This window comes from Pleurodeles waltl, chromosome 9 (genome assembly GCF_031143425.1).
Source record: "Pleurodeles waltl isolate 20211129_DDA chromosome 9, aPleWal1.hap1.20221129, whole genome shotgun sequence".
Lineage (NCBI taxonomy): Eukaryota > Metazoa > Chordata > Amphibia > Caudata > Salamandridae > Pleurodeles > Pleurodeles waltl.
In genome coordinates, this window is record NC_090448.1 from 1,041,466,155 (window position 1) to 1,041,491,271 (window position 25,117).

Below are 25,117 nucleotides of genomic sequence, written 5' to 3' on the forward strand. Positions count from 1 at the left end.
TCACAGGTCCAGGGTCTTGCTCTCCTTCATGTATTGGGATGCCAGTTTATTGCCCAGTCCAGCTTGTGGGTGATCGATTATTGCTTTCTCTAACCTTCCCCGTTTCCTGGTTTTAGCTCTTGTCTGGCTAGTGTCAGGTCACTTTGTGAGTGTTAGGGAAAATTCCTTTGATTTGTGTAATCAGGGCAAGGCCCTACTTCTCCCCAGTTATCCTGTCAGGAAGATCCACTCCCTCTATACCCAGGCCCTTTTCTGCACAGTCAGCCTCCAAAACACATTTCCCAGAAACTCACAGAAACTTCAGGAAGGAAAGTGCCAACTTTTAAATGTGCCATTTCTAAAATAATAATTTAAAATCTGACATCACCATTAAAGAAGACTTTAAATTACAATTAAAAAAAGTGGAAGAATTATTTTATTAGCTGCTATCGATCCAGATTTTGTATTTCATAATTGTAGCAATGTAGGTCAATGATTCCCTATGGCAGCAGCCTTGCTACACTGAAAATCATTTTTAGGTATATTTTCCTGTAAGGACATGTTCAACATCAATTTCCCTATGCTCTATTTATAAATATCTGTACCCTGGCTGTATGAGCGGTAAGGCCTGTATAGGAGTGAATTACTAATATTTAAATGGGAAGTTTAGGTCTGTCAAAAGAGATTTTTTCAGGTCGAAGTTTCAGTTTAAAACTGCACATAACTTTAGTCTCTTAGATACAGCCTGGAACCATATGCACCCTTCTGTGCATACATGTTCACATGTAACCAGCCTAGTGTTCCTTACTGTAGCTGCATCACAGGAGGATTATCTTAAAAGGTAGACACGGGTGGTAAAAATGCTCAGTCCAATGTACCATAAAGGTCCAAAACCGAGTGATCAAAAGCAGGAAATGTGGGTGGATTCAAAGGCAGAATCTGCTGCAACACTGAGGCATCCTACTACAGTAGGGCACATTTTGCATTCTTTTAAACTTATATATTGAACCCCTTGTGGAGCTAATATTGAAACCTAAAAATCAGTACAGGGACAATCTGCACCTCAAGCTTAACACTTCAGAATTTAACATGAATGGAAAATCACAGATCAGACTCATCCACATTACATAAAACAAAGACATTTTAACTTACAGTCACTAAAGACAGAAGCCCTCATTATGACCCTGGAGGTGAGTGATAAAGTGGTGGTAATACCACCAACAGGCTGGCGGAAAGTACCGCCAAATTATGACCATGGCAGTGAGAACTTCCATAGATAGCCAATGTACCACACCAACCGCCACGGTGAAAACAAGTCACCACGGCGGCAGCCAACAAAAGCCAGACGGGAGACAAAGTACCACCCACATATTAATACACACGAAACCGCCACCTTTTCCAACAACGCAAACAAAAGCCTGGCGGAAACAGAGCTCAGAAGTGAAAGGACTCAACCATTGGAGACACAGGGAAGATCCACACTGCCATACAACCCGAACTGCAAGTTTTACCGATGATCTTCTATGTCATACTCCACCTGCAACACCAACGCTGACAAAGACAACAACGGTGAGTACAGCCGCCTGGCACACAAGGGAAGGCGGGAAGAAAATGAGAGTGACACACACATGCACAACACACATGCAACACACACAAACCATACACAAAACCAGCTGCACATGGAAACCAATGGCACACGATACACGGCATAATAAAATAATGACACTGGAGTAACGACAATGTTCTAGCTCAGCAAAATCCACCACACAAACCAAATATATAAATGTCCATAAAGGCCAATGTCCAGTCCAAAGTCATGAGGGCACACAAGGCCACAGGGCACAGTCCAATGCCCAACCTGTATCCTGACACAGCCGGAGAGAACACTGCAGGGGTATCATTTTGCAAGTGGGAAGGCACCTCAGGGGGATGGGGTGGCACCTCAGTCGAATACAAGAACTTCCCCACTAGTTTTGGAGGGGGCAACATGCCCATTGCTTTGTCCAGGGGAGTGCAAGGCCACAGTCTCTGAAGTGGGTGACTTGCACACAGGTTCTGGAGGGGGCAACCCACACAGCAGCCCCTGGAGGGGGGCCTACATGGTGTCCGCTGGCGGTGACAGCTGCAGTGTGGTGGTGGTTGGAGGAACCTCCTGGGCAGCCCCTGCACTGTCTGATAGCTGCACTGTGGTGGTGGTTGGAGGAGCCGCCTGGGCAGCCCCTGCACTGTCCAATGGCTGCACTGTAGTGGTGGTTGGAGGAGCCGCCTGGGCAGCCCCTGGACTGTCCGATGGCTGCACTCACTGTGGTGGTGGTTGGAGGAGCCTCCTGGGTAGACCCTGCACTGTCCGATGGCTGCATTGTGGTGGTGGTTTAAGGAGCCTCCTGGGCAGCCTCTGCACTCACTGATGGCTGCACTTCCACAGCTGTCGGTGGTGGCCCTGTGACAGCTGGTGGTGGTGGCAGTGTTAGCCTGACAGCTTTCACTGGCATAGAGTGCCTTGTCTCCTCCTGTCCATAGGTCGTGGATCCCTTACCCTTCCTGGCAGGGGTGGATGGGCTCTTCCCCTCTCTGCCTGGTGGTGCAGGCTCCTTCCCCTTCTTCACAGCTGGTACAGGCCCCTTCTTCACAGGTGGTGAAGGCCCCTTCACACTCTTCCCTGGTGAGGCAGGACTCTTCACACTCTTCCCTGGTGGTGCAGGACCCTTCCCCTTCTTTCCTGGTGGTGCTGGCTCCTTCCCCTTCAGTCTAGTCAGGTATCCTTACCACCAGGAGTAGGTGGTGCTACCACTGTCTCTGTGGACTTTTTGGCTGAGGTGCTGGGCTGTGTCCTTGGTACTCTTCCCATACGTGCAGGACGGGAAAACTGTAGGGAAGAGGTCATATTGGGAAAGGAAAAGCTTTTTAGTGACGGTGGGGCAGGAGGAGGGAGGAGTAATGGGAGTGGAGGATGAGGGAGTAGTTCTTAGAGGTGTTTGTCTGCTGGGCTTGGATGCAAGTGCATGGTCTGTATGCTGATGTGAGGTGGATGGCTGTTGGGTGTGTGAATGCTTGCGTTTGTGTCCCTTAGGAGGGGAGGACAGACACGGTGGGAGAGGACACAGGGGACGTGTGCATGGCTGTTGTGGAGGTGTCTGCCAGTGAGGTGTGTGTTCTGCTTGGTGTGGTGATGCTGATAGAGGATGTAGATGTGGTGCATGCAGGTGTGAGTGTGGACACGACTGGGAGGAAGGTGGAGGATGAGGAGGAGGGGGAGACAGTGGAAGCAGTAGAGGTTGCCATGTCTGCAACTGTATGTGTTTGTGTTTGCCTGTGCCACTCTTGTGTGTTGCTTTGTGCGCATGGTCATCTCTATGTGTGCCTGGGATGGGTTGGGGTTGAGGGGAGTAGGACTGGGAAGTGGTAGTTAGAGGGGGGGACAGTAGAAACAGGGACAATGGCTGCCATCAGAGAGGAGGCCAGAGCCGGAATCTATCACTGTTGGGCCGCCAATCCACCATGGATGCCCTCCAGGAAGGCATTACATTGCTGCATCTGGGATGCCAGCCCCTGGATGGCATTCACAATGATTGACTGCCCTACAAAGATGGATCTCGGGAGGTCAATAGCCTCCTCACTCAGGGCAGCAGGACTCACTGGGGCAGGGCCTGAGGTGCCTGGGGTGCTCGAGGTCTCCTGGGTGAGCAGGCACGGGCAACTCGCTGAGAGGCTACTGGCAGGGTGATGCTGGTATGGGGGTGGCAGATGTACCTGCAGCTGGGGTGGTCACAGAAGTGTCTGCCACCATCAGGGAGCTCCCATCGGAGGAGGTATCTGAGTTGGTGCTGTCTCCTCCTGTCTCTGTCGTGGTGCTTTCTTTGCCCCCCGTGCCACTGGTTCTCTCGGCATCGGTGGACTCTGCCTCCAGGGTCATGTGGGATGCAGCTCCCTCTGTCGCCGGTGCCCCTGCTTCTCCATGAGATGATGCTAATGCACACAGGGACAGGATGACAGAACAAAAAAGAGGGAGAGAGGAAAAGGAAACACTGGGTCAATTACTGCACCAACATCACCTTTGGCATACACAGCACCCTCACACACAAGCAACAGGCCTAAGCAATATGCACTGCAGTACCAATGATAGTCACCAAGGCATGATGAGGAGCACACACCGCCAACTGCAGCACACTTGGGACCCACGATGCCCGTCCTGAAAGTGACTACTAACAAGCTAGGTTACCTGTATTTGCCATGCAACCATTACCCTTCAGAGGACCCACGCTGCAATGTCTGGTCTGGCCTTGGGGGCACCCACTAACACACAACCACCACCCGGATACCACCCCACCAGCCAAAATATGTAATGATACCCACTGTACTCACCCCCTTGTGGCTGCTGTGATTCCCTCAAGTGCCCATCCAGCTCAGGGTACGCCAGCACCAACATGCGGGTCATCAGGGGGGTCAGGGTCCAATGCGCACCCCTTCTTCATTGGGGCGCCAACCCCAGCTGGGCCTCTGCAGTCTTCCATGCCCAGCGTCTCAGGTCCTCCCACCGTTTCCGACAGTGGGTGCTCTGCCTGCCATAGACCCTCAGGGTCCGCACCTCCTTGGCGATGGCATGTGATAGTCCTTTCTTTTGATGGGGTCTGACATGCAGAGACAATAAAGACAGGAGAATGCCCTTAAACTAACAGTCCAGCCTGTCACACACATGGCTCACCATACTCGTTTCCATCACCGCTGGCAAACAGATTGCCCAGCTCACAACATGTACACCACCAACAGATAATCCCCCCTTTACACAATGCCTTTACACACATCTCCATGCATCCATGCCACATGCATCATGCCCACAGTGTACTCATCTGTTGACTTGGAGGACCATACAGCAGTCTGTACTGGGGTAGGACCCCATCCACCAGTCACTCCAACTCCTACGAAGTGAAGGCTGAGGCCCTTTCCCCAGTCACACGGGCCACGGTTGGTTCCAGACACAGGTCACAGCAGCAAATGCAGTGTAGGTCTTCTACTGTTGAAGGTCAGGAAGCAAGTGAGGAATGATTTAAAAAATGGCGGTCACGTCTGCAGCGTTGTTCACCGTCACCACCGGCTTACATCCCCAGTGGCCACTGTACTCCATAGGGCCCAATATTATCCAATGAGGAATTTCACAGCGGTGCACGACCGCCTAATGCCATAACGCCCAACGTCCACGGAATTACCTAACTTCCACCTGTCCCTCCACACAGGACAGGCGGTCGCCATTTCATGGGGGTAAACAGGCCTATCGAAAATTGCTGTCTCACAGGATAAATAAGCACAAACTTAGAAATGTACACTATCCCAATACATAATTGCATGAAGTGGACTGCTGTTCTGGTTTAGTTGTTCAAATTGTGACAGCCTACACACTCTTGTGTCCCTTAGATACCTACTGCTGCAGATGAATAAGAGATGGAGGAATATCACTGTGTATAGACCTCTGGTGGACTTCGCTACACTAGAGGACAGGCACATTATACTCACCTATAGACTGGACAGGGCCACAATCACAGAACTGTGTGCCCAGTTGGAGCCTGACCCGATATCAGCTATCCGTCATCCCACTGGGATCTCCCCTCTTGTGCAATTTCTATCAGTGCTCCATTTCCTGGCAACTGGTTCTTTCTGGAGTGTTGTCTGCCCTGGTAAAACCCATGTACAGCTACATACTATTCCCACAGGTGGGAGATCTGGCCACTGTGAAGGCAGGATTCTATGCAATAGGATATATCCCCAGTATTATTGGTGTGATTGACAGGACACATATTTTGTTTGTCTCCCCACCGCCAGAATGAAGGTGGTGTACAGGAATCGTAAAAGTTTCCACTCCATGAATGTGCAAATGGTGTGCCTGGTGGATCAGTACATCTCCCATGTCAATGCTAAATATCCTGGGTCGGTGCATTATGCCTATCTCCTGAGGAATAGCAGCATCCCAAATGGGATGGGCTAGCTACAGAGGCAAAGGGTGTGGCTTATAGGTGAGGCTTTGTCCCCACCGGGTGTATGTTAGTGCGTGCCTCTGATGTTAATCTAATAGGATAGTGTGGCTAAATGTTGTTCCTCAATACCTGCAGGTGACTCTGGCTGCCCAAACCTATTGTGGCTGCTAACCCCTGTGAGGAATGCCAGGACAAGGGTTAAAGAACTTTATAATGAGGCACATGGGCGAACCAGAAGGATCATTGAGACGACCTTCAGCCTCCTGAAGGCCAGGTTCAGGTGCCTCCATCTGACAGGTGGATCCCTGTGCTACTCACCCAAGAAGGTCTCCCAGATAGTAGTGGCATGCTCCATATTGCACATAATGGCCCTTAGACGCTATGTACCTTTTCTGCAGGAGGAGGAGACTGGAAATGCCCCTGTGGCAGCAGTGGACCCTGAGGACAGTCAAGATGAGGAGGAAGAGTATGAGGAAGTGGACAACAGAACATCAGTTATCTATCAGTACTTCCAATGACACACAGGTGAGACATTGCAACTTCACATTTCTATGCCTATTGTTGTATTCTGTGTGGCTGTGGCATGATGTCATAACCCACTTTTTACTTCTATTTACTGTCACCTATGGATTATCATTTTACAGATGTTGGTGATATGACAACAATGTCCTGATGTAATCACTACAGCCTGCTACAGGTCATTCTTTCTATGCTCTCACAATGTACAGTTCATTTGCAATGGATGTAACTGTTTCCATTAATTCAAATGTACAATACATGAAATACTAGTAGTCTAGTTTTGTCCAAGAGTGTTTATTGTAGTTCTAAGAAATTGAGGGGAAAGTGCAATGGAATGGGGTGATGACAGAGGAAAGTCCAGGGTATTGTTCCAGTCTGTTTGCAGCACAGGTACAGTGTACAAAAGGACATAAGAAGGGGAGCAATGGCAGTTCACAGTGGACTGGGTGACTGAGTGGGACACAAGGGGGACAATCAGGAGAGTCTCATTTCCTGGCAGTGGTCTTGGCAAGTGTCTCTGGCTTCTGTCTGGTTTGCAGGGAACGTTTGCGGGGTGATTCACATTCTTCAGGGGGAGGGGTGCTGGTGGCCTTTGGGTCCTGTGGCAGGGCCTCCTGCCCACTAGCGGCAGCGGAAGTGGACGGCTGTTCAGTTGACTGGCTGGTGGTAGGGGCCTGCTGGTGTGCTGTTGCCTCCCTCATGATGTTGGCCATGTCTGCCAGCACCCTTGCTATGGAGATCCGGGTGATGTTAATGGCCTGCAAGTCCTCCCTGATCCCCTGATACTGTCCCTCCTACAGCCGCCTGTTCTCCTGCACGTTGTCAGGGATCTGGCCCATCGTGTCCTGGGAATTTTGGTAGGCTCCCAGGATCTCAAAGAGTGCCTCCTGGAGAGTCGGTTCCCTGGTCCTGTCCTCCCCCTGGCGCATAGCAGTCCTCCCAGTGTCCCAGTTGGCCTGTGTCCCTGTCCCCTGAACAGTGTGCCCACTGCCACTGACCCCAGGTCCCTGATTGTCTTGGGGGCCAGGTGTGGCCTGAGGTCCCTGTACAGGTGGGTACACTGCTGATTGACGTGTCCTTGGGACAGAGGTTTAAGTACGCTGGGTGGGTGCTGTGGTGTTGGATCCTGATGGGTGATGCTCTGTGGTGGTCTGTGTTTGTGCTTGGGTGACCGGATGTCCGGTGGTCCTTGATGGGCCAGGTAGGTCATCCAGAGTCTGAGGTCGAGAGTTAGATTCATCACTGGGGACCTCTTCTGTTGGGGGACTGGATAGTGGTGGCACCTCCTCTCCACTGACATTGGCTGGTGTACCTGAGGGGATGTAAGTGATGTATTATGCTTCATGTGTGTCACATATTGTACATCCGTGGCTTCCCCTCTATTGTTTGTGTTGCCCTGCCCGCTTTTGCTTGTGCATGATGATGTATTGTGGAATTGTTAGTTTCCCTATGCTGTGCATGCAGGGCTGAGAGGGGTGTCCATGTATTGGTATGGCATGCAGGGCTTGGCATTGAGGTTAGTGAGATGTGCAGGTGCAGTGTGTGGGTTGGAGTGGTGTGATGGTAGTGAGGGTGTGGTTGTGAGATGGCATGCAGGTTTGGGGGGGTGATGATGGGTAAATGTTGACTTACCAGTGTCCATTCCTCCGGCTACTCCAGCGAGTCCCTCAGGATGCAGTAATGTCAGTACTTGCTCCTCCCATGCTGTAAGCTGTGAGGGAGGAGGTAGGGGTCCACCACCTGTCCTCTGTATGGCGAGCTGGTGCCTTGCTGCTGTGGAATGTACCTTCCCTCGTAGGTCGTTCCACCTCTTCCTGATGTCGTCTCTTGTTCTTGGGTGCTGTCCCATGGCATTGACCCTGTTCACGATTCTCTGCCATAGCTCCATCTTCCTTGATATGGATATTTGCTGTACCTGTGCTCCAAAGAGCTGTGGCTCTACCCCGACAATTTCCTCCATCATGACCCTTAACTCCTCCTCAGTGAAATGGGGGTGCCTTTGTGGTGCCATGGGTGTTGTGTGATGTATGTTGGTGAGGGTGTGTTGGGTAATGTGGTGGGGTGTGTGATGTGGAGTGCGTGAGGGGTGTATGGGTGTAAGTTGTGTGTGTGTCTAGTTGTCTCTGTGCTCTTCTTCTCAGTCTCCTGGTGGCAATTGGTCTTTGTAAGGGGTTCTGGGTAATGTGGGTGTGTGTTTTATGGTGGTGTGGGTGTGGTGTGTGTATGGGTGTTACGTGTGTGTATTTGGTATTGGCCAATGGGGTATTGTTTTGTATGTGGGTGTCCATTCTGAGCACGGCGGTATATACCGCCAATGGTTTACCACCGTTGAATGTCCACTGTGGTGATTTGTGGGTCATAATGTGATAGACGTTGTTTTATTGGCGTAATGGTATGGTATGGGTTTTGTGACCAACACTTTACCACTGACCTTTGGTTTTGCGGATTTGTGTATGCATCTGTATTCTGTCGAACTAGTGTGTGTTTGTCATTATATGGTAAACGGATATCCGCCACCTGCAGCAGTTTGTTGGCAGCCGTCAGTGTGGCAGTAAGCAGGATTTACAACCAATGTCATAATAAGGGCCAGAATTTCTTCCCTTGACCCTTAAACCAAGTGAACATTGTAGTACTCATGTTCATGGGTCCAGAGCGTAGACCAGGACTACTGGGCCCCAGCTGTGTTCTTTTAAAATCATGTGCCACTGGTCTCCCAAAGTCCATCCTTCTATGGCTCTAAAAATTGAGAAAAGTACAAACCATATCTGTGCTTGATTTTCAGGGGAGATAGGGTGGGCAGAATTGGACCTGGCCCTTTTGGCAGGGTTACTCCCTTTATCATTGCTAACCAGTGCTAAAGTGCATGTGCTTTTCCCATAAACATGATAACATTTATGTATTTGACAATTGGCATATTTAATTTACTTATAAGTCTCCTATAAAGTGGTATACCCTATACACAGGGCCTGTAAATTTAATGTGACTAGTGGGCCTGCACTATTGGTTGTGCCGCTCACTTCAATTTCCCTGAAACATGTCTCAAGCCTGCTGTTGCGGAGCTGTGGGTGCAATTTCACTGCCACTTTGACTTGCCATGTAAAAGCTCTTTCCAAGCCTTAAACTTCATTTTCCTACATATGCATCACACCTCAGGTACGCCGTAACTAGCTCATATGGGAGGGTACCATATAAGTAAAAGGCAGTACTTGTACTTTTAGGTTTTACATGGCCTGATGATAAAAAACTTCCAAAGTCGTTTTAATTACTGTGAGGCCTGCTCCTCCCGTAGGCCAGCATTGGGAATCCCTTAATATACTTTTAAACTGTAATTCCTGATCAGAAAGAAGTAGCTACATCATATTTCATATCATTGGAATGGAAATGGTAATGAAAAATCCTCTTTACTGGTAAGGTTGGATGAATTATTACTTTTTTAGAAATGGCACTTTTGAGAATGGGCATTTCTCTGCTCTCACAGCTATGTGTGCCTGATAGCCTGTCACAGATACACATCTGGTCTGGGTTGGGTTACAGCTACATTTGTGTATTCCCTTCAGACACCCACAACACAGGACACTCAAGTGCATCTGCATTCATTTGTATACTGATGAGAAGGGCTCACACTTACACTTCAAAAGGTAGTGGCCTGAGCCCCACACAAAGGGCTGATTACTCCCAAATGACAGCCAGGGCTGGGATGAAAGGGAGGCCTGTACTTTTCAAGGAACTGATTTGAAGTCACCCCCAATTCAAAGGCACTTTTGGGTATAAGATCTGTGGCATCTCTGACCCACTGAAATCAGATCATTACTGGACTTGGGAGGATCTCTGCTGCAGTAAGGACTGCTATGCTGTAAGTATTGCCACTCTGTACTGCTGAGCTGCCCTGCTGCCTGCTGATCTTTGTCCTGCTGAGAGCAAGGTCTGTACCCATCCTGCTGACCCAGAGGGTCTCCCAGGGCTTGCTGGCTTACCCCTGTCTTCTTCAATGTTAGGGTCATCAAAGGCTGCTTTCAACTCTCCTGGTGCTGCTTGAATCTGCCATCTGTGAGTCTTCCTCTTGCCTGAGGTGCCCCTCTCCAGTCCTGGCCCTCAGAAGTGGGTTCTGCAGCTGAATTCTATGAAAACCAATGTAGTATCTCAAGTGTGGGAGAAATTCTGATGCATCGCTCCCTCAACACCGACGCTAAGGCTGTTCGATCATGATGCTCTGTTGGACTTGATCACAACGCATCCCATTCACTTCAACAACGCGGAACCCAACTGCGAAGATTGAAACCAACGCATCATTGCTTCTACGGTTTGCTCCATCATAGGTATTGTTTCAGCGGACCATGCATTGGATCTGTAGCTCACCTACCCTCCATCACGGTATTTGGACTTTGGATTTGCAATGGTCCCTTGTGACCTCAAGGAACCTTTTGACTGCTAGTGACTTCTAAACTCTATTTCATCTTTAGGCCCTCATTTTGACATCGATGGACTTTTTGAAAGACCGCCGAAGCCGCTGCAGCCAACAGACCACCATATTAGGAGACATTGGAGGACTTCCGCTCAATTATGGGGGGAAGTCCGACTCCGAAGAGGTGGTTGCATCGCCAGCACCGCCATGGCAGCAAGACTCTGTCTGCCATATTAGGAGTCATAATACAACTTGGTGGAGTCTTGCTGGTGTGGTGGTGCTGGCGATGCAAGACCGCCAGGACCCATCCCCTCCCGGAAGACCTCCTGGACAGAGAAGATAAGTGAATGTCCGAAAGGGAGGGGGTGGGTGCCAAGTGTTGGGTGCATCTGTGTGTGTGCGAATGGGGGTATATGAGTGCATGTATGTGTGCGAATGGGGGTTTATGAGTGCGTATTTGTGAGCGAGTGAGTGGGGGTGTCTCTGTGCAAGTGTGTGAATGAGGGGGTGCGTATGTGTGAGTGCGAGTGTGTAAATGGATGTGTACGGTTGGGGGTGTTTGTGGGTGTGAGTCTGCCTGTGTGAGTGCGAGTATGCGGTGAGGTATAGTATGAGTGCGAGTATGTGGAGGAGGTGTAGTATGAGTGTGAGTATGGGAGGGGGAGGAAGCGGTGAATGTGTGCATGTATGTGATTGAATGTGAATGTTTGTGTGTGTATAAATCGGGGTATGTATCTGCATGCATGCGAGTGAGTGGGGGTGTTTGTCTGCATGCATGCATGAAGGGGTGGGGCGGTGTTTGTAGGTTTGTGGATGGGTGGGGGTGTCTGCATGCGTGTGGACGTGTAGGGGTGCATGTGCCAGCAACAGGAATGGAGATTCCTGTCACTGGGTGCGTTTCTGCCAGGGTTTTAATGGAGGGATGACCATTTTAAGTGCTACTCCCTTCTCCTGGAAATGAGAACATCATCTTGGAAGGCTGCTACACACTGCACACAGTTGGTGAGTAAGGGCCAGATGTAGCAAATTTAAAATTTGCGAGGTGCAAAGTGCGAGTCCATGCGACTCGCACTTTGCACCTCGCAAATTGGTATGCAGTACGGTGTCTCAGACACCGACTGCAACTCGCTATGGGGTCGCAATGACCCACCTCATGAATATTCATGAGGTGGGTCGCAAATTGCGGCCCCATAGCGAGTATAGGCACTCGCAAACATGGAGGCCTGCTGTCGTCAGCAGACCTCCATGTTCGTGACTGCTTTTAAATAAAGCAGCTTTTTTTTTTTAAGTGTAGCCCGTTTTCCTTACAGGAAAACGAGCTGCACTTAAAAAAAAAACGAAACCTTTAGTTTCGGTATTTTTTCAGGGCAGGGAGTGATCCCTTGGACCACTCCCTGCCCTGAAAAAATATTTGTGGGTCCAGTCACAAACTGGAAGGGGTCCCATGGGGACCCCTTCCAATTTGCGAGTGGGTTACCATCCACTTGAAGTGGATGGTAACTGCGATGCCATTTGCGACCGCGTACGCGGTCGCAAATGGTATTGCATACCAATCAGACTCGCAAATAGGAAGGGAACACCCCTTCCTATTTGCGAGTCGGAAATGCATATTGCGAGTCGGTACCGACTCGCAATATGCATTTCTGCATTGCAAAGAGGCATTTGCACCTCGCAAACGGCGATTTTCGCCGTTTGCGATGTGCAAATACTTTGCTACATCTGGCCCTTAGTCTCTGGAAAACTGTGGCAGCTGAAGGTAACCCAAATGGCATCCTGCATTATTGGAATGAGCCCACAGGTGAAACAAATGCAGTATAGTATCTCAAAATAGGTTCAAGGACAACTTGATGGTATGCAGAAGCAAGGTCTAATTTGCCAAACCATTTCCCTCCATGTATGAGTGAAATGTTCATAGAAAAGTTCCTCTATAATCATTGTAATTCTGGTTTCCAAATCCACCTGTAAGTTCATTGTCTTATTTCCTACTATCACATCAATGTACGGGTCTATACATTTTGATGGATCACCTGTTCCAATGGCTTTTTCACATACAACCAAGACCATATCCTTCAAATCATTCTGTATCTGTTCAAAACACCAATTAGACTCATCTTCCAACTTCCCCAAAACTGCATTAACTCATTTACCTGAGTTAGTTTTAGTACTCTGGCAGACTTTGGCAAAATGTCCCACCTTATTACAATTTCAACATGTAATACACTGTGCAGGACATGTTTTACCCCCTTAATTATGTGTCAAATTTCTACATCTGAAACCAAACTTTGTTGGATTAAAGACATTACTTTTGCCCATTTTCCCCACATCTCTGTTGTATTTCAGTCTATTTTTCTTTTAAGCTTTGCTGTCCCTATTTGTTATCACACTGTTAATTCCTTTTGTTTCTTCCTCTAATTCTTTCACAGAAATGTGTGATATTGCTATGCTTTTTGCAATACGTAACATTTCTTCTAACGTGAGATCACCTAAGGGCAACAGTTTTTGGTGTATAGTTTTGTTTGTGCAAAGGCTGATAAACTGATCATGAACCTACTGGTCTGTGAAATGTTCAAAATCTGCATTGTGCCACCACCCTCCTTAATGCAGAGACATGAGTATCTACATTTTCACTCTTTAACTTCTTCCGAATTAAAAAATTATGGCGTAGAACTACAATACTAGGCTGTAGATCAAACTGTGGCTTTAATTTCTTCATTGCTACCCTCTTCTCCAGGGACTTCAGGTAAGTGTTTGAATATGGAATATTTCTTTGGTTCTGCACTATGTTGCTCACCCGGGTTTTCTAAAAATGGAGGTGGTGGATTTACCGACTGCATTTTTATGATGTTAGATCACAGTGTTCCATACTCTGTTGCTAGATTTTATTTTCCAGGATGAGTCATTGTGTGACTCACACCTGCAAAAATTTACTTGGAATGTGCATGTCATTTTTAGAACATCGACATTGCGTGTTGTTGATAGTAATCCAATTTGTGTAGATGTAGTGTGAGTGTCACTGTTTGTGGGCATGCTTTATATCAATATATAAGTGTGCATGTCTGTTTCTGGCTAAGTTCTGTATAAAAGTGTAGGAGCGTGCATATCACTGTTGATGGACACACTGTCTGTGACAATACAAGTGTGCATATCACTGTTATTTTCACTCTGATTATATAAATGTACAAGTGTGCGTATCACTGTGAATTATTCATGAGAACCTAACATGTTCTAGCTTGATCCTTTCGAATTTGTTCTTACATGTGTAGTAGCAAGGGTTTCATCTGACCCAATTTACAATGACTGCTACATAGAATATACGTCAAATGCACAGAATGCGTTATGTCATAACGTTTAATTACGAGATTTGAGAGACATGGAGCACAGAGGCTGAACTGCAGACATCGGACGCCAATCATGTGCCATGTAATGAATCGTATATTGGAACGATTGGCTGAACAGCATAGATGTCACAGAGTGCGGCTCATGGGTCCCAAACCAAACTATGAGTCAGATGAGCACTTACTTACCTGCTGTAAAAGAGCGTATTCATAGTCCTGTAATACTCTGTATATACATATAAAGCCACCCTGCGGCGAAAACAATACGAAGATTCTTATCTGAAGTCTGAATTTATTTCGAAATGGAACTGCGACACATTCAGCCTCTTGATGAATCTTGCTGGACCCAACTGTCACATCATTTTGAATCTAACAAACCCTCAGGGATTCACAGCATTTAATGGAATGCACAGTTCCACATTCTGTAGACCCACTACTACATTACTACATATTTATTTGTGCACAGTGCTGCTGGAAACAGCAAAATGGACAGCAGGATTGCCCATGATTATATCACTCTGAGGTAAATTAATATAAGCTGGTCCCTCAATGTTTGTGGAAAGATACCAGTCACTTGAATATGTAAGCACTCTGCACATATTCAAATGCAATAAGTTCTGCTTCAAAAGACAGAAATGATTTAAACAAATACAAACTCTGCTTTTCTGGAGCTAAGCATGCCTAGGATATCAGTGAATGGTGTGCAACATTTAGGGGATTGACTGCCTGGTGAATGAAAATAAACTAATCAATTGAGTTTAAGTCTGAGCTACAGCTCATCAGAACATTGATTTATCACAGTTGGGAGGTCATTGTGTGTCTGAAGCCTGAACTATTAGAATCCCAGTCAGTGGAAGTCTGAGAAAAATGCTAAATCTGAAAAAAGAAAACAAACTCAGGAAGAAGTGGTGGTTATTTATTAAAAAATTGCAGGTTTTTTAAAGTATGTACTTGAATGGCAGACATTTCTCTTTGGTGTAGGGTTATATTGCTGTGGCATTGTTATGTAAGCATTGTGAGTATCCTAGACTTCTCCAGTTCAGACTAAAGTCAGATATCTGTGAGTGTGCTGGGGTAAATAGCTGCCCTAAATCTTAAAGAACTACTGAGCAAAGGTAGAGAATTCCAAATACGTCAAGGGGTGCTTGAGTGTTTTCTATCCTAGAAATGCACAATCAGCAAATACATTTGATAAAAACAGATATTTTAGGCAGATCTGAGGAGGCTTCTATGTATATCCCTTAGATACCAAGGCGTTGGTGAATGAAAATAAACTAATCAATTGAGTTTAAGTCTGAGCTACAGCTCATCAGAACATTGATTTATCACATTTGGGAGGACATTGTGTGTCTGAAGCCTGAACTATTAGAATGCCAGTCAGTGGAAGTCTGAGAAAAATGCTAAATCTGAAAAAAAGAAAACAAACTCAGGAAGAAGTGGTGGTTATTTATTAAAAAATGCAGGTTTTTTAAAGTATGTACTTGAATGGCAGACATTTCTCTTTGGTATAGGGTTATAATGCTGTGGCATTGTTATGTAAGCATAGTGAGTATCCTACTCTTCTCCAGTTTAGGCTAAAGTCAGATATCTGTGAGTGTAAATAGCTGCCCTAAATCTTAAAGAACTACTGAGTAAAGGTAGAGAATTCTAAATTCATTAAGGGGTGCTTGAGTGTTTCTCTATCCTAGAAATGCACGAACAGCAAATACATTTGATAAAAACAGATATCTGAGGAGGTTTCTATGTATATCCCTTAGATACCAAGGTGTTTCAGTAAAGCCCTTACATATCCTTGTTTGTATATGAAAGGGGTTCTCTGTTAGGCTGTTAGTGGTCCTCTTTCACCCTTTCGTCTTTGGGCCCTAACTTAGTAATTTTCTTGGGGGTTATTTACAGTTTGACAGAGTAAGTGAAATATTATACATTGGCAATTCACCAAGGCCACAAAACCTGAAGTTTCTTTACATCATATAGATGGTACTGGATCAAAAAGTATGCATAGTCAGGGACTCAGCTCACTCAGCGAGTGGACACCCAGGTTCTGGAATAGAGTTTATATAGCGATGGTCACTCTGGCCTATTCAATTCTGGACAGGATCATTAGATCTCTTTGTCTGCCATGATTTACAAAAATAAACTCCTGCTCTGAGAGTTTGCTTAGAATTTTTTTTTTTTTTTAAGTAAAACAACATCTTACCAAGAGCTCTGTCCTTACTGCAAACATTGCATTAGTAGTTGCTAATGTCAGTGTGATCTGCTGCAGGCAAGTAGATATCTCAAAATAATGCAGGTCTGCCCTCCTTCAATGTAGTTAATCCAAAGCATCCACTGACCTGGTGGGCTAACAACAAAGGCGTTGTGTAATGGACAGAAGCTTTGGCTTTGATTATCTGTATGTAATATTTTCCAGCTGGTGATATAGGGCAGGTGTTCCCACACTCAGGAAACCTACATAGAAAAATGTGGTTCAGTGCTGAAGATAACTGAGATATTCCTTATAGAAATAAGGGATTGGAAGCAATGTCCAGGGAAGCAGGCCTGTTTGAAGTAAGGTTTTCATGTTTGTTTTAATTTCAAAGAGTAAGATTCAATTTTTGTCGCATTCATGGAGAGCCTGTTGAGAGCACAAAACAGTGTGATTTTATGCTCTCGTTCTATGGACCTTTTCATGATGATCGAGGAAGTTAACAATTATAAACAATTCGATTTTCCATTAAGCCCATTTGGTCCCATAATAAGGACAAGTAATCGATGATTGAAGTGAAGTTGAATTATTTCCAACCAATCACTCGAACATATATTTATGTCATGAAAATATGAAAAAGATACAGGATTACAGCTGGCAAGCTGAAATATTGCAGTCAGCTCAGTCTCAATAAATTAAGGTATAAAGCAATCGCAATCAAAGCAATACAGAAACTAAGAATTAGAAATAGGTGTTCCATAAAGAAACTCCTGTTCCATTAAATAAATCATCCAGTCAAAGTTCTAGTTAAGGAATAAAGAAGTTGGAATAAAGCTCAGGGATGAGTGGAAAGTTTCTTAAGGCCATTTTGGAATGTGAGAAGGTGTCAGCACAATGCAGCCTTCAGTTGGCATCTTCCAAATAGTAATAAGTATTTAGCATAAAGCTTCACACTTGCAAGAAAAGGAAGCAGTGAATTCAGTACCCCTTCAAGTCTAAGGGAAGTCGGCCTCAACTTCTATCACTGTATGCATCAGTTACAACAATCAGAACTTTCAACATCAGTGGAATTTTCCTCACCCTTTCAGGAACCAATCAGTTTCTCATCCTTCTCGTGAACTGTAACATCGCTTAGATTTCTCATCTTACAAAACTTAAACAGTCTCTGCAATCCTGAACATCCCACATTCCTGATACATCATGAATAAGAGACTTCAGATGCTCTTTAAATCTTCAAGTCTTGAGCCAAGGTTTTCTATTTTCAGGCCTTACTATCAATGAAACTAATACACAAGTTATACTCCTTTCTTCCAGCTCCCAAAGCCTTGAAACACATCAACAAAAAGTAGAACACGATAGATGAATAAAATGCATTTAAGAGTCAAGGCCTTTTCTCAGAATAAATGTGACTAAACATTTAATATGCATTTCTAATGTATGGGAATACATATGCACATGTTAAACTTTCATAATGAACGCAAATGTAAATAAGGAAATATATGCTACTTTAACAAACGTAACTTATAATATAAATGTGGAACGTGGATAATGAATGCATGACGGCAATTTTAAAAGAACATTAGTGAGCATGCTTATAAAGCTTCAGTCTTTTAGTGGTTACAGAATCCATTATTCCACTTCCCAGGTTTCCAAACCATCTGCCAGTCCAAAAAAATCCATCTACAAGCACCTGTAGCTTCTAATTCCTGTAAATCCCCCTTTAGATCTGTAATGTTTTTAATGTATTTTTTTAGGTATTCACTCTTGTCCAGGATGAAGGTGCAGCATTTCTGGACCATTAATGCTTTGCAGACTCTGCCCACTTTTACAAGAAGGATGCCTAACACAAGCTGATTCTGCAAAACAATGGTTCTCATAGTTATCATTTCAGTACCTACAGCCAAGAAAGAACTTGATGTAGTTGTGGACAACTTATCCATTATGGTGGACAACTTTCTAATATTGAGATCATTCAAGATCACACCCACATTTGGAATCACTGCACCAAAAATGTCTGCACCATTTGAACCTCATTTGGTTCTAGGTTTCCATAAGGGATCATTCAAATGCTCCACATAATTTACCTTTGGGAAAACTATGCATAAATAACATGTACCATCCCTTGGACAAGATGAAATATCTTTGATCCACACAAATAATATAAACTCCAGGAATAATATAATCACATCCTTCCAAACAAGCAAGCCAACTATCTCTTTATTTCTAATCATGGCCACTTTCACTCTTACCAATGAAAGCTTTGTTAAGGGGAGATTCATTCCTACTCACACATAGGCCCTCATTATGACATTGGCTGTAAGTGGCGCTTACCGCCATGCTGTGCTGACTGGCACCAACATACCGCGACGGTATATCGCTATGCGCATTATAACCCACACATAGAAATCTACCACTATACAGACACACACACAAGTCCGCCTCACCAATGGTCAGTGATAAACTGGCAGTACCAAAACGCACACCGTTACACCAACAGAACTACACCCGCATTATTATGACTCAAGAATCAATGCGGCGGACATTCAACAGCGGGAAACCATTGGCAGTACATACCGCTGTGCTCAAAACACACACACACACACTATACAACACCACATTGGATAATTCAAACTGCACACACCTGACTCACATACACACACCACACCCACACCACTATAAAACACACACACATTACCCACAACCCTTTAACACTACAAACAATTTACAAGTGAGATAGAGACACGCCAGGAGCACCCACAGAACCAGAGCCACAGAACACGATCACCCATACACCATCCACCCACCTCACAGCACACACCCCAACACATCACCCCACACACACTCACACACACCACTCACACTACACCCATGGCACCACAAAGACATCCCAGGTTCTCAGAGGAGGAGCTAAGGGTCATGGTGGAGGAACTCATCTGGCTATTCGGATCACAGGTGCAGCAGACATCCATTGCTAGGAAGATGGAGCTATGGCGGAGAGTCATGAACAGGGTCAATGCCGTGGGACAGCACCCAAGAACCAGGGATGACATCAGGAAGAGGTGGAACGACCTATGGGGGAAGGTGCGTTGCGTGGTTGCAAGACACCAGATAGCTGTACAGAGGACTGCCGGTGGACCCCCACCTCCTCCCCCACAACTAACAACATGGGAGGAGCAAGTCTTGGCGATCATGCATCCTGAGGGCCTGGCAGGAGTAACAGGAGGACTGAACTCTGGGAAGTCAACTCTATGCTAATATCACCCCCATACCTGCATGCCATCACATACCCCTGCCCCTCACCCCATCACCCCACCATCTCACATACACCCCACCATCACAACCCACTCATCCCATTAATCAGCACGGCATGCACCACCAATGCATGGACACCACTCACAGACCTGCATGGACACCCATCACCACAGCATGCACACTATTGACAATCACTTAGCCAACCAAATCACAACTCACAAAAGCCAAAGGTGCCTTGGTAATAACAACCATAGGGGGAAACATACCCATGCACAAGATGTCACACGCAGTAACAATAACACTGCATTTACATCCCCACAGGACCCCCACACAACATCACCAGAGAGGAGGTGCCAGCAATATCCAGTCCCCCCTGAAGAGGCCCACAGTGATGACAGCAGCTCTGCATGTCTGGATCTGGATGACCAACCTGGCCCATCAGGGACCTCCGGACAGTCAGTGAAGTCCCATACCACCACAGAGCCGGCCCCCTCAGGAAACATCAGCACAGCACCCACCAAGTGGACCCATCCCTCTGTCCCCAGGACACGTGAATCAGCAGTGTGTCCACCACAACAGGGACCCCAGGCAACCCCACAAACACAGGACAATCAGTGATCTGGGGTCATTGGCAGTGGGCACACGGTCCAGGGGACAGAGGCACAGGACAACAGGGAAGCTGGGAGGACTGCTGTGCGACAGGGGGAGGACAGGCCCAGGTATCCGACTCTCCACGAGGCACTCACCAACATCCTTGGAGCATACCACCATTCCCAGGAGACAATGGGCCAGATACTAGACAAGTTGCAGGAGACCATGTGGCTGCAGGAGGGACAGTACCTGGGGATCAGGGAGGACCTGAGGGACATCCACACCACCCTGGTCACCATTGCATGGGTGCTGGCAGACATGGCCAACACCATGAGGGAGGCAGTGGCACACCAACGGGCCCCTGACACTATCCACACCGATGAACAGACCTCCACCTCTGCTGACGCTAGTGGAAAGGAGGCCCAGCCACAGGAACAACAGGCCACCAGCACCTCTCCCCCTGCAAAAGGAGAAACACCACGTAAAAGGTCCCTGCAATCCAGACAGAAGCCAAAGAACATTGCCAAGTCCCGGCCAGGAAATAAGACTCCCCTGAATGTCACCCTTGTGTCCCACTCTGTCACCCTGTCCACCTTGAACTGCCATTGCCCCACTCCCTATGCCCCCTTGGACAATGCACCTGTGATACCAATAGACTGGACTCCATCCTGGACTTTCCTCCATCATCAACCCAGACCATTGCAATACCTCCTACACTTATTATCACATAAATACGTACCCTTGGAACTAATACAAGTATGGAGTCTGTCAATTGATTCAAATATGTATTAGTTTAACAAGCTGTAAACATTGAAATTCAAATGTACAGTTATATATACATAGGTATGACCTGTAGTGGGCAGCAGTAAACACACCAGGAGCCAGAGTGGGGCACAGATATCTGAAAATAGAGATGCCGAATGGTACAGTAAGTGGCCATAGAATATGGAACCTCAGGCTGCCATGTACAAAGTCCAACTCAAAACTGCAATGGAAGGTGAAGTTACAGTGTCTTACCTATGTGTCACTGGAAGTACTGTTGAATTATAGTTGTTCTGTTGTCCACATCCTCTTCCTCTGCCTCCTCTTCGTCACTGTCCACAGGCTCCACTGCTGCCACATGACCATCTCCAGCCTCATCCTCCGGCAGAAAAGGCACCTTACGTCTCAAGGCCAGGTTGTGCAACATGCAACAATGATCTGGCAGACTTTCTTGGGTGAGTAGCACAGGGATGTACCTGTGAGATGGAGGCACTGGAAAATGGTCTTCAGGAGGCCAAAGGTGCGCTCAATGATCCTCCTTGTTCACCCATGTGCCTCATTGTACCGTTCCTCTGCCCTTGTCCTGTTATTCCTCACTGGGGTCAGTAGCCATGAGAGGTTGGGGTAACCAGAGTCACCTGAAAATATCGAGGGATACCTGTTAGCCAGACGCTCACCCTTAGGGCCAAACCCACACCCATACACCACCACCCCCTGGGTGGGAACCAGGGCTCACCTATTAGCCACACGCTGTGCCTCTGGAGTTCGGCCATCACATATGGGATGCTGCTATTCCTCAGGATAAAGGCATCATGCACAGACCCAGGGTATTTTGCATTGACGTGGGAGATGTACTAGTCCACAAGACACACTATCTGTACATTCATCGAGTGAAAGCTCTTTCAATTTCTGAACACCTGTTCTTTTCGCCGGGGGGGGGACAAATGCTATATGTGTACCATCGATTGCCCCAATAATTTTGGGGATATGTCCCATTGTATAGAAATCACCTTTCACTGTGGCAAAATCCTCCACCTGGGCAGAAACTATGTAGCTGCGCATGTGTTTAATCAGGGCAGACAACACTCTGTTCAGCACTATTGAGAACATTGGCTGAGACAATCCTGCTGCCAAGCCCACTGTCACTTGGAAGGAGCCAGTTGCCAGGAAATGGAGCACAGATAGGACTTGCACAAGGGGGGGATCCCAGTGGGGTGACGGAAAGGCTCCAATTGGGCACACAGCTCTGTGACTGTGGCCCTGTCCAGTCTATAGGTGATGATAATGTGCCTGTCCTCCATTGTTGCCAAGTCCACCAAGGGTCTGTACCCAGGGGTATGTCTCCATCTCCTATTCATCGGCAGCGGTTGCAATCTATGGGGCAAAATGATGAGCAGCTGTTCAGTATCTCTTATTTCCAACCACTACACTTCAATGCATGTTGTGATTGTAACAGTATTTTGTTTGAGAGGTACAAATGGTGCATATGTGTACTGTGATGCAGTTAGGAGCCATGGGCTGCACCCCCCCTCAAATGGCATCCGCCTATCCTGTTTGGAGGGACAGGTGGAAATGAGATAATTCCGCAGATGTTATGCGCCGTTAACTCCTCGTTGGTTAACATTGGGCCCTATGGGGTGCAGTGGCCAATGGAGATGTACGCCAGTGGTGGCGGTATGCACCGCCGCGGACGTCACCACCATTTTCTCTCTGTTCACTCACTTGCTACCTGACATTCAACAGGTGAGGACCTACACTGCAAGTGCTGCTGTGACCTGTGTCTGGAACTGACCATGGCTCGTGTGACTAGGGAAAGGGCCCCTGGCTTCACCTCAGCGGAGTTAGAGCAACTGGTGGATGGGGTCCTACCCCAGTATTGAATGCTGTATGGGGCTACACACCAACAGGTAAGTACACCCTGAGTACCATGCACGGGTCGTGAATGCATAGAGTGCTGTGTGTGAAGGCCTCATTTAGGAGGGGTTGGTGGATGGACCCTGGGCAACGTACTGCATGTAAGGTGGGCCATGTCTGTGCTAATGGGGATGGGAAGGGGCATGGTGGGCCATGAGTGTAACAGGCAGGATGGTCGGACTAATATTTTTCCCTTTGTCCATTTCCCTGCAGGTCAGCGCCCATCAGAAAAAAGGTATATGACATGCCATCGCCAAGGAAGTGTGGACCCTGGGGATCTATGGCAGGCGGAGCACCCACTGTCGCAAACAATGGGAAAACCTGAGACGCTGGGCATGGAAGACGGGCGGAGGCCCAACTGGGGATGGCTTCCCAACGAGGAAAGGGTGCCCGTCGAACACTGACCCCCCAGATAGGCTGCATAGTGGTGGTGGCCTATCCGGAGCTGGATGGGCGCTTGGATGGGCGCTTGGGGGCATCACAGCAGTCTCAAGGGAGTGAGTACAGTGTCCCAATACACAACTTGCGCCTGGTGGGGTGGTATCCGGGTGGAGAATGTGGGTCTGTTGGTACCTCTAGGCCAGGCCTGACATTGCAGAGTAGGTCCCATGTTGGGCAGAGTTCTGATGTAAAATACCTCCAACCAAACTAGTGGGCTGGGGTCTGTGGGTCTCAGGTATGCTGCAATTGGCGTTAGGTGTCCCTATCCATGGGCTGGTGACTAGCATTGTGACTGGTAGTACATTCCCTAGTGCGTAGGGCTGTTCCCTGTGTGTGTGTGTGTGTGTGGTGTACGCCAACAGTGGAGTTATCACCGCCATTGACCAAGTGTATCCTTTGTCTCTTCCCTTCAGTTTTTGTTTTGTCACCCTGTCCTTATGTGCATTAGCATCATCTGGCGGAGGAGCAGAGGCACCAGCAACGGAAGGAGATGCATCCCACAGGGCCCAGGAGGCCGAATCCACCGATGGTGAGGGCACCAGTGGGACGAAGGGCGAGGGGAGCACCACGGCGGAGACAGGAGGGGACAGTTCAGACACGGATTCCTCCTCCGGAGGAAGCTCACCGGTGGTGGCGGACACCTCTCTGCCTACCCCAGCTACAGGTACAACTGCCACTCCCCGTATCAACACCACCCTCCCAGCAGCCCCTCAGCGAGTTTCCCGTGCCCGCTCACCCAGGAGGGTGGGTATCTCCTTCGCCCCAGGCACCTCAGGCCCTGCCCCAGTGAGCCTTGCTGCCCTGAGTGAGGAGGCTATTGACCTCGTGCGATCCATCTCTGTTGGGCAGTCAACTATTGTGAATGCCATCCAGGAGCAGCCTAAATAAAACAGACAAATGCATTCCTGGAGGGCATTCACACTGGCACGGCGACCAAACATAGATTAATCCAGGCTTTGGCCTCCTCTCTGATGGCAGCCATTGTCCTTGTTTCTAGCCTCCCCCTCCAACTTTCTCTACCCAATCCCATTCCCCTCAACCCCAACCTATCCCAAGCACACAGTAAGGCGAGCTTGCACCCAGGACAACACACAAGAGTGGACATGGCAAACACAAGCACCACATTTCATCCCACAGGCACTCACGCAGTCAAAATCCAGATGCAGACACACCAACATTCACTGCCTCCACTGTGGCCCCCTCCTCCTCATCATCCATCTCCCACCCAGTTGCTTCTACACTCACACCTGCATGCACTACATCCTCATCCACTACACCCATCACTAGCACACCAATCAGCACACGCCCCTCACTGGCAGTCACCACCACCCCCTGTGTCCTCTCCCACTGTGTCTATGCCCCCTCCTCGCAAAGTACACAAACACAGGCACTCGGACACCCAACAGCCATCCACCTCACAACAGCATCCAGCCCATACACCTGCACCCATATACAGCAGACAGACACCTACTACAACCACTCCCTCTGCCTCCACTCCCAAACCATCTCCCTCTTCCCGCCCCAATGTCCTCTCTACCTTTGACCTCTTCCCTAGCCCCCCCCACCTCTCACGTCAGGCCAGGCTGGTCAGAACCCAGCCCAGCAGCTCAGCCATCCAGTCCAGGGGCACAGTAGTGTCCACAGCTACACAAGGTGGGAGAGGATACTGGGCACCTGGCAGCCACACTGATACGGTGTCTGCACCAAGTGCTACAAGGAAGGGCAAGGAGGCACCCCCAGTTGCTGCAAAGAAGGGCAAGGAGGTCCCCCA